The sequence below is a fragment of the Molossus molossus genome, unplaced genomic scaffold, assembly GCF_014108415.1.
Source record: "Molossus molossus isolate mMolMol1 unplaced genomic scaffold, mMolMol1.p scaffold_m16_p_20, whole genome shotgun sequence".
In the NCBI taxonomy this organism is placed as follows: domain Eukaryota; kingdom Metazoa; phylum Chordata; class Mammalia; order Chiroptera; family Molossidae; genus Molossus; species Molossus molossus.
The window spans coordinates 33,118,600-33,126,498 of NW_023425356.1; positions in this window are offsets into that span (position 1 = coordinate 33,118,600).

Sequence of the window (7,899 nt, forward strand, 5' to 3'; positions counted from 1 at the left end):
CAAAAGATGATGCTATTGGCCAAATGGCCAAATGGCCTAATGAAATATTCAGCGAGGTTAAGATAATTTATATTTATTAATTTGTCATTGGTTAACTTATAAGAATATCCTGAAAGTATGACCTGAAAGAGAATTTAGAAGAATGAAGAAACAAAAAACAAATACTAGTTTGTTTATTGTCTAGTTATTCTACTAGATAAACTAAGAACAATGATGTTTGTTAGATTTTATGGATGCCCCAGGGTGAAATATAATACTCCTTTGCCATCCTGCAGAAAGCACCGGTCTTTCTTAGTCTGATACAGGGATTTTCCAAAGGGGGCAAAGGATCTTTTGTCCAAATAGCCAACTGTGTTGTCTCGTTTAAAAAACATATTAGAAAGAAAACTCTATGATTAAAACTGCTATGATCACCAAGTACCAATGTTCTTATGTCAGCATGAATATAGGCCAGTAACTGTCAGGAATTTTTTTTGCAATATCTGTTATCTACTTCTGGATTCTGGTTCCACTGTGTTGTACTCAAACATGTAACACTATACAATCATTTGTTCCCATAGAGCATGGATAGCTGAACTGATAAAGCTGTGATAAAGGCAGAGTTTCTACAGATAAGGAAGGCTATAGGTCTGTTTTAGGTAGATAAGGCTTGAAAGTGCTAATGAAGTGACTTAAAAATTATGAAACATGACAGCTGACACAGCTATTGAAGGGTATAAAGTTCATAGGTCTGGAGAAGAAATGTGACTTCACCAAAGTCTTTCTCTTAGAGACAATGATGGAACTGAGACTAGAATCTGTACCTCCAGTCTCAGGCGTGTAGAAGAAACTCCAAGAGCATCTACCTCAGACACCACTCTTAGAAAAATTAGCCCCATATAAATGTAGGTAGGCACTGCTGATAGGAGATGTAATTAACACTTAGTTTACTCTGTGCTGACAACGACAACTGGATGGTGATTTGCTCTGCACATAGAAGGCATATCTGTAGTATGACTATGGTGGAGGAATCAATAACAGTGGTGATCCAAGAGCAAAAGAAAGGAATGGGAGGTTAAATTCAGATTATTGGGATGGAAATTGAACCTAGGGTCTCTGGATTAGGGCTTACAAGATACTGTTTATATAATAAATAGAATGCAAGAAATAGAAAGAGAAGCAGAAACTTAGTGCAGAAAGAAGACAATATTGCCAAGAAAGAGATCTCAGTGCATTCAACACATTGTGGGTTCTTTGAGGGGATGGAGGTGAGGAGATGACACCTAGATAGAAATGATTGACTTTCCCTGTCCCACCACAATGGCATCACAATATTGGCACTAAATAAAGTCCTAGAGAAATTCTAAAATGAAAAATGGGTTAAATATTAGAGAAATTCTCACATCAATTAGTATCTAAGAGGAAAGATTAAGAAATATTCTAGAAGAAAATTAGGATTTGGGTCTACCTATCAAATTGGAAAGCAACTGTTCCTGAACAAAAGGGTTCATCCACCTGGAACCAGCAGAGCCAAACCTTGAACGCTGAGTTTTGCAGTGGAGAAATGAGAGGAACTTTATTTGCAGAGCACTAACAAGGAGAGTGAGAACCTGTATTGCTTAAAGCCTGAACTCCCCGATGGCTAACAATCAGAAACTTTTAAGGAGTTAGGAGCACAAGGCATGCAGAAGCGCCGGTGTGACAAGTTTGATTAGAGAGTTTGAGAACTTGACCATTTGTGCTAAGAGGCTTCAGTAGCAGATCTTCCCGGACAACAGACCCTTTGCTTCTGAAAAGGTTCTAGTGTTCAAGTTCCCATCATAATCTGTCTTTTGGTTCTGTGGGAAGGGTGTTCCAGGTACAGCTGGAGAACAGGGGCGCAGGACTGTCTCTGTAAAATAACTCAAGGATTATATTGATCACTGATCTGTGTTATGCGAACACAACCAGTTTTATAGAAATGCCATAAACTAGCTGTCATTCAATATTTTTGGATAGGAGTCTGGAGTAATAGTTAAGTTGGGTAAATAGTTAAGTAAATTTTGAAATATGTTTGGTAGTATATTAATGTGGATATTAAACGAATAAATCTAGAAATAGATGAAAAAATTTAAGACCTAGGATAAATGAAAAAATAGTATATATATCACAGGGTTGTTGTAAAAATTAAAATAAATAATTGAAATGAAAATAATTTTAAACAATAAAGTAGCATTAAAATATAAAGTATTATTATATAACTATAAAGAAATTTTTTCTTTTGCATAAAGATTTTTAAAGATCACAGAACATATGTAGTTGTTATCTTAAGAAGAGTGGCTTAAGGGCCTAATTTTTTAATAACATTTTCAAATAAAATAAATATATTTTTTAAATAATTAAGTTAAATCCTTGGCCAAAATTGAGAACTACATAAAGTGTAAATTTCAGGGGCCTCGAGAAGGAATAAAGTATACATCTATCATACCATCAAATCTGTAGGAAGAATGGAGATTCATGAAAAGGAAATATTTAAGGAAAATATGTATTTCTCGGTTTGAGAAAGCTGCAAAAAAATGACAAGATCTAGAATATGGGTTTTGTGGTAGATAAATGGCAACATCCAAAAACAGAGGGTGTCAGAATCACAAGAATTTTTAATTTCGCCAACAGAAGTCTTCCCTCTGCCTTCCCAGAATCCTTACCGTTAGCACTTTCAGCAGAAGTTTTTGGGTTGTCTTGATTCCATCATGAATATCCTATGAAACTCGGATATGACTAAGGATGTTTTCTTTTGTAAAATGCTTCTCTAAGTCCTGATGTTTCAAGGTTTTAAATTATCCTTCACCTACTTCTTTCTTTGGCCCCTACTTGATCTGGGTTGCTCCAGAAACAAATTTGAGTGCTAGCAATCCATAAGGGAGGTATTTTCAGGAAATACTAGTAGGAACATGGGAAAGGAGACAGGGAAGGGCAGGAAATAAATAGTGTGCATTTTCACCCTCAGTCCCACTGAGGACCTCTGAGAGACAGTGAAGAACTCAACTCAAATTTATCCCAACAAAAGGGCAGAGAAGGTGGGATAATTTTCCACCAACTCCACATTTCTCATTGGTTGAGAATTGCTTATGGGGAACATGACTCTCCAATAGTTCTGACTTGCCCTCTGTAGGTCTAACTTTCTTCCATACTGAGAAGAAAGTTCTTGGGCAGATGATCCCAGCATCTGCACCTTGGGGAAAAGGCAGGCTAGACTTAAGACAGAGTGAAAGAGTGTGAGCATTTCACTCTGTTATAAATATAGAAATATAGGCAAATAAAGAGGTGATTTTAAGGTGTGAAAAGTCCTGGGGCAGTCCTTGGTGTTATGGGAAAAGAAGGAGGGGCAAAACCTGGACATGAGGAGTCAGAAATGCTTCTTGGAAGAAGTAAGGCCTAAATGAACACTCAAATGATGAGAGAAGTGATTGATTCTTGTTAAGGTTGTTTTCTCAAGACCCAGCACAGGGCCTACAGCAGAAAAAATTCCCAATTATCCCTGGCCGATTTGGCTCAGCAGTTAGAACATTGGCCCATGGACCAGAGAGTCCAGGGTTCAGTTCCTGCTAAGGGCACGTACCAGTTGGGGCTGTTGCGGGGCCCCAGTCAATGTGTCTCTCTCACATCAATGTTTCTCTCTCTCTCTCTCTTTCCCACTCTCTCCCTCTGGCTCTGTCTGAAGATAAATGCAAAAATGTCCTCAGGTGAGGATAAAAAAGAAAAGAAAAGTTTCCAATTAATGTTTGCCAAATACATGAATGAGGAAGACACATTTCAGACAGAGATAAAATATGTATAGGAGATTCAATGTTTTGAGATAAATCACTTTGCTTTTGATCAAATGGTGATAACATTATATAAATAGATAAGAAGAGGATTACTCTCCATCTGAAATGAATAATACTGATGATAAAACAGAACTGCTTATTCCAGCAGAAAAAAAATGTAAACTTAAAAGTATATTTTTTCTAGCTCCAATAACATCTAGAACAGTTAATTAGTAGAAAGAAAGAAAGAAAGAAAGAAAGAAAGAAAGAAAGAAAGAAAGAAAGAAAGAAAGAAAGAAAGAAAGAAAGAAGAAAGAAAGAGGGAGGAAGGGAGGGAGGAAGGGAGGAAGGAAGGAAGGAAGGAAGGAAGGAAGGAAGGAAGGAAGGAAGGAAGGAAGGAAGGAAGGAAGGAAGGAAGGAAGGAAGAGGAAGGATCCCTGGGGTTATAAACTCTAGGTTTGAAACCTGAGAGATTAGTAGGAGTTGTCCAAAACAGAGGTGGTTGTAGTAGTTATGGAAAAGAAGTTGAAAAGATATTCTAGACAAGGAAACAGCTTGTTCAAGGATGAAAGCTCACAGACTTGGTAGTTTAGCCTTGGTGGTAAGGCAAGCAATTATGTTGTGTAAGGGAGAAAACAAGAGCATGAGGCTGGAATATCCTGATTGTAAGTATTACTGGTCACCTTAAAATATTTGGCCTTTACTTGAGGATAATGATAAATCAAAGGATTTTAAATGGAGCAATATGACCAGGTAGAAGGAAAGGGTGAGAAGGTGATAATATTAGGCTGACTGGCCACCCAGACAAGTTTCCTCGAGGTTAATATAATGTCCTCACATTCTAATGACTAGTCCTTGACCTCAGTTTCGAAAATTGGTTTTCATCAGCACGAGGACCATGGATTGTTCTCTGTTTAGACAGACTCACACTAACAGAACTTCCACGGAACTGTTTCTATAAATTGTGTAAGTTTTCAAGTGATCAGTCTATTCATGTCTCCTACACAGAGCCTCTCCTTCCTCTTCTCTATTAGATTCAGACATCAGAAGGTCAACTTCACTTCTGAAGTTGGAATCAGAGAAAAGAGACAGGGAAAGTATATGGAAGAACATTTCACCCAAGCCTATGGCTCTCAATTCTGACTACATTAGAATCACTGAGAAAGCTTTTTAATATTACTGATGTGCTGCTTAGACCAATTAAATCAGAAATTCTGGAAGTGAGCCCCCAATTTACTTTTATAAACCTCTCACATGACTCTATGTGCAGCCATTGATTGAGGCTTTGGTTTGAACTGAGGAAACAGTTTCCCTGCTGAGTAGATGTTCACATTCCTCCAAATTCAGTGTTTGTCACCGGACAGGACAGGATACACACTGCCAACCTTCTTATCTCTGACCCCAGCTTTTCTAGCTTCTGCTACAAACCACCTCTGTCCTGTTGACATATAGTTTCTTTTTCATTTAAAAATATTTCAAACATATAGGAAAAATAGTTAGAATAATAAATAACTGTGAACCCCAAACCAAACTTTGTCAAATCTTACCATTTTGTACATTTGCTTCAGATTATTTATAAAATTACAAATGTGAATTTGTCTCCTATATACCCTTGTCCAATCCAATTTTTCTCCTCTGCTTAGAGGTGACCACTATCTCTAAAGTGGTATTCATCATTTCTATGCATGTTTTCTCTTTTTGCCAAAAATGGATAAATTTTTAATAGAAGCATTTTAAAAAAATGAATGAAGAAAAGTAATACTGTCTTGTATATTTGTAATTTTTATATAAGTGGAATCATTCTGCATGTAGCCTTCCATTTTCAGTCTTTCTCAAGAGTACAGTTTTGAGAATTATCTATGTCGAAACATGTAGCTTTATTTCAACCATTTTCACTAATGTATAAATATGTATAAGTGTAACTTTTATGCTAGAGTTTCTCTTGAGTATACATCTAGAAGTGGAATTGTTGGATATATATAAATAACTTTGCTAAATGTGGCTAAATGCTTCTGCATAGAAGTTCTAATTTACTTTCCTACCAGCAGGGCATGAAAGTTCCCTTTGGGTCACGTCCCCATCAATGCTTGGCACTGGCAATAATAACAACTTTAAAATATTTGCCAATCTAAAGGGTATGCAATAATTTTTGGTTTTAATTTGTAATTCCTTGTGTACTAGTGAGATTCAGCATTTTTTTATACATTTATCAGCTATGCAGTTTTCCTTTGTTAGGAGACAGAAGTCAAGAAAATTCTTAGCCAGCACAGAAAGCTTTATAATATTCTTCGGGGGAAAATAGTTCAAAAACATGTTTATCAGTGGGAATGTAGAACTAGATACACATTTGATCATTAATTGTTACAAATGACATAGAATTGTAGGAATATATGGAAAGTATATTGTCATATAAAAGCAGAAAGTAGAAGAATGTACAATGATGAAACAATGACAATTGTTTAAAGAAGAGTATTCTTCTGTCTCATTGGCAAAGAAGATTGACTTTGTATGTTTTTATAAACCCTGCAATTTATCTATAGATAAATCTGTTTCATCATGGGTCAGATAAATAAAGGGAATGTGCACTATCACTTTCTACAACATACAGTAGCTCTTCGAAAGGAGAAGAAGTTTAATGATATTGAAATCTTTTGGGGAGCTAGAACATGTATGGAATCATTTTATTACTTACAGCTATTTAAAACTGCCCTTTGGGATCTCTTAATTACACTAGAATGAGATTTTTACTTGTTTTGCCCAGCAGTTAGAATTATTTCTGGTCCACACCATTTGATCAATAATTATTTATTGAATAAATAAATGAAAGCCTTGATACTAAAATGTAAAGATATCATTGCCTTGCCTGTGATTTCTTTCCCAAAAATAAATCCTATTTTCATGTCAGAACCCATAGAAATGTGGTTCTTAAATGGCAACAGAAGAAGAGAGCATATGATAAGAGGGTGGACCAGTTCTCTTGGAGACAGGGCTTTTAAAACCTCTGAGGACATACAGCCCCTTTAACTAACAGAACACCAAAGATAAGCATATTATCTTATACAGAATTACACCTAATATGAATGTGAAGTTTCTAGGCAGATTTTCTCATGAGAGAATTCCCTTTAGGAAGGCTTGCGATGGAAAAGCAGTGCCCACTATGTTTTCGAAGAACTGTCAGCCTAGATACTGGCTGCTTTATGCTCCACCACTGACTGCACCCCCTGGAGAGATAAATGCAGTAGTCATCATTGCTATCTGCTCATTTTACCAACATTGCAACAAAAACATTAAGCTCTTTGATAATTAATCTCCAAGATGTTCTCTTCTGTAATATGTTAATACTGGCAGAAATAGTGTATCAAGTAGTAAATACAGACACAGACTATTGAAATGAGGAAAAGAACTGCAAACAAGTTAGCCGTGAACAATGATATTATGCGAGGAAGAAACTGTGTGACGTATTATTCTGTGTTGAAACTGGGAAACTGACTTCTGACTCAGTTTCCAAGCAGATTTAAATAAAGAAAAGTGGAAGAATCATGACAAAATTTACTGACAATTGAATATGTTCTTGACAGTTGAAGAAATTCATGTTAAAGGTACAAAGAGGGAAAGATGCCATGTGAGAGTAATTCAGAATTAAAGCAATAGAAAAGATAAATAAACAGCAACAACAAAACTTTTTACAGAGGCCTAAAACAGGGCCTTTGTGTGTGATCATGCAGTTTACTCTGCCCAGAGCTGAAATAGAGACTGAATTCCAGTTCAAGTCAAGCTCCCCAGCATCTGGCTCTTTCTGCCTGGAAGGGGCCCTGTTCTAGGGGCTTTTGCTAGTGGTACAAAGTATATCAAGAAATCTTCATGACTGCTGTTAAGCTTGCAAAATCACTGGCCAAAGAAGCAGCAATAGGTTATAAAACAAAAGATCCCTAGAGGACAAACTGCATGTCTAATCACTTTGAGCAAGTTCACATGTTATTACATGTTCTACTTCTTATACAATGTCTTTCATACAAGTAAACTTTTACATGTATGACTTACCATATACTAAGGAGTCCTTATTTTTAATTTATGGTGGCTGAAACCATCTGAGGTGTTAAAAGATAAATGGCTATTAATAGGAACAGAGAACATA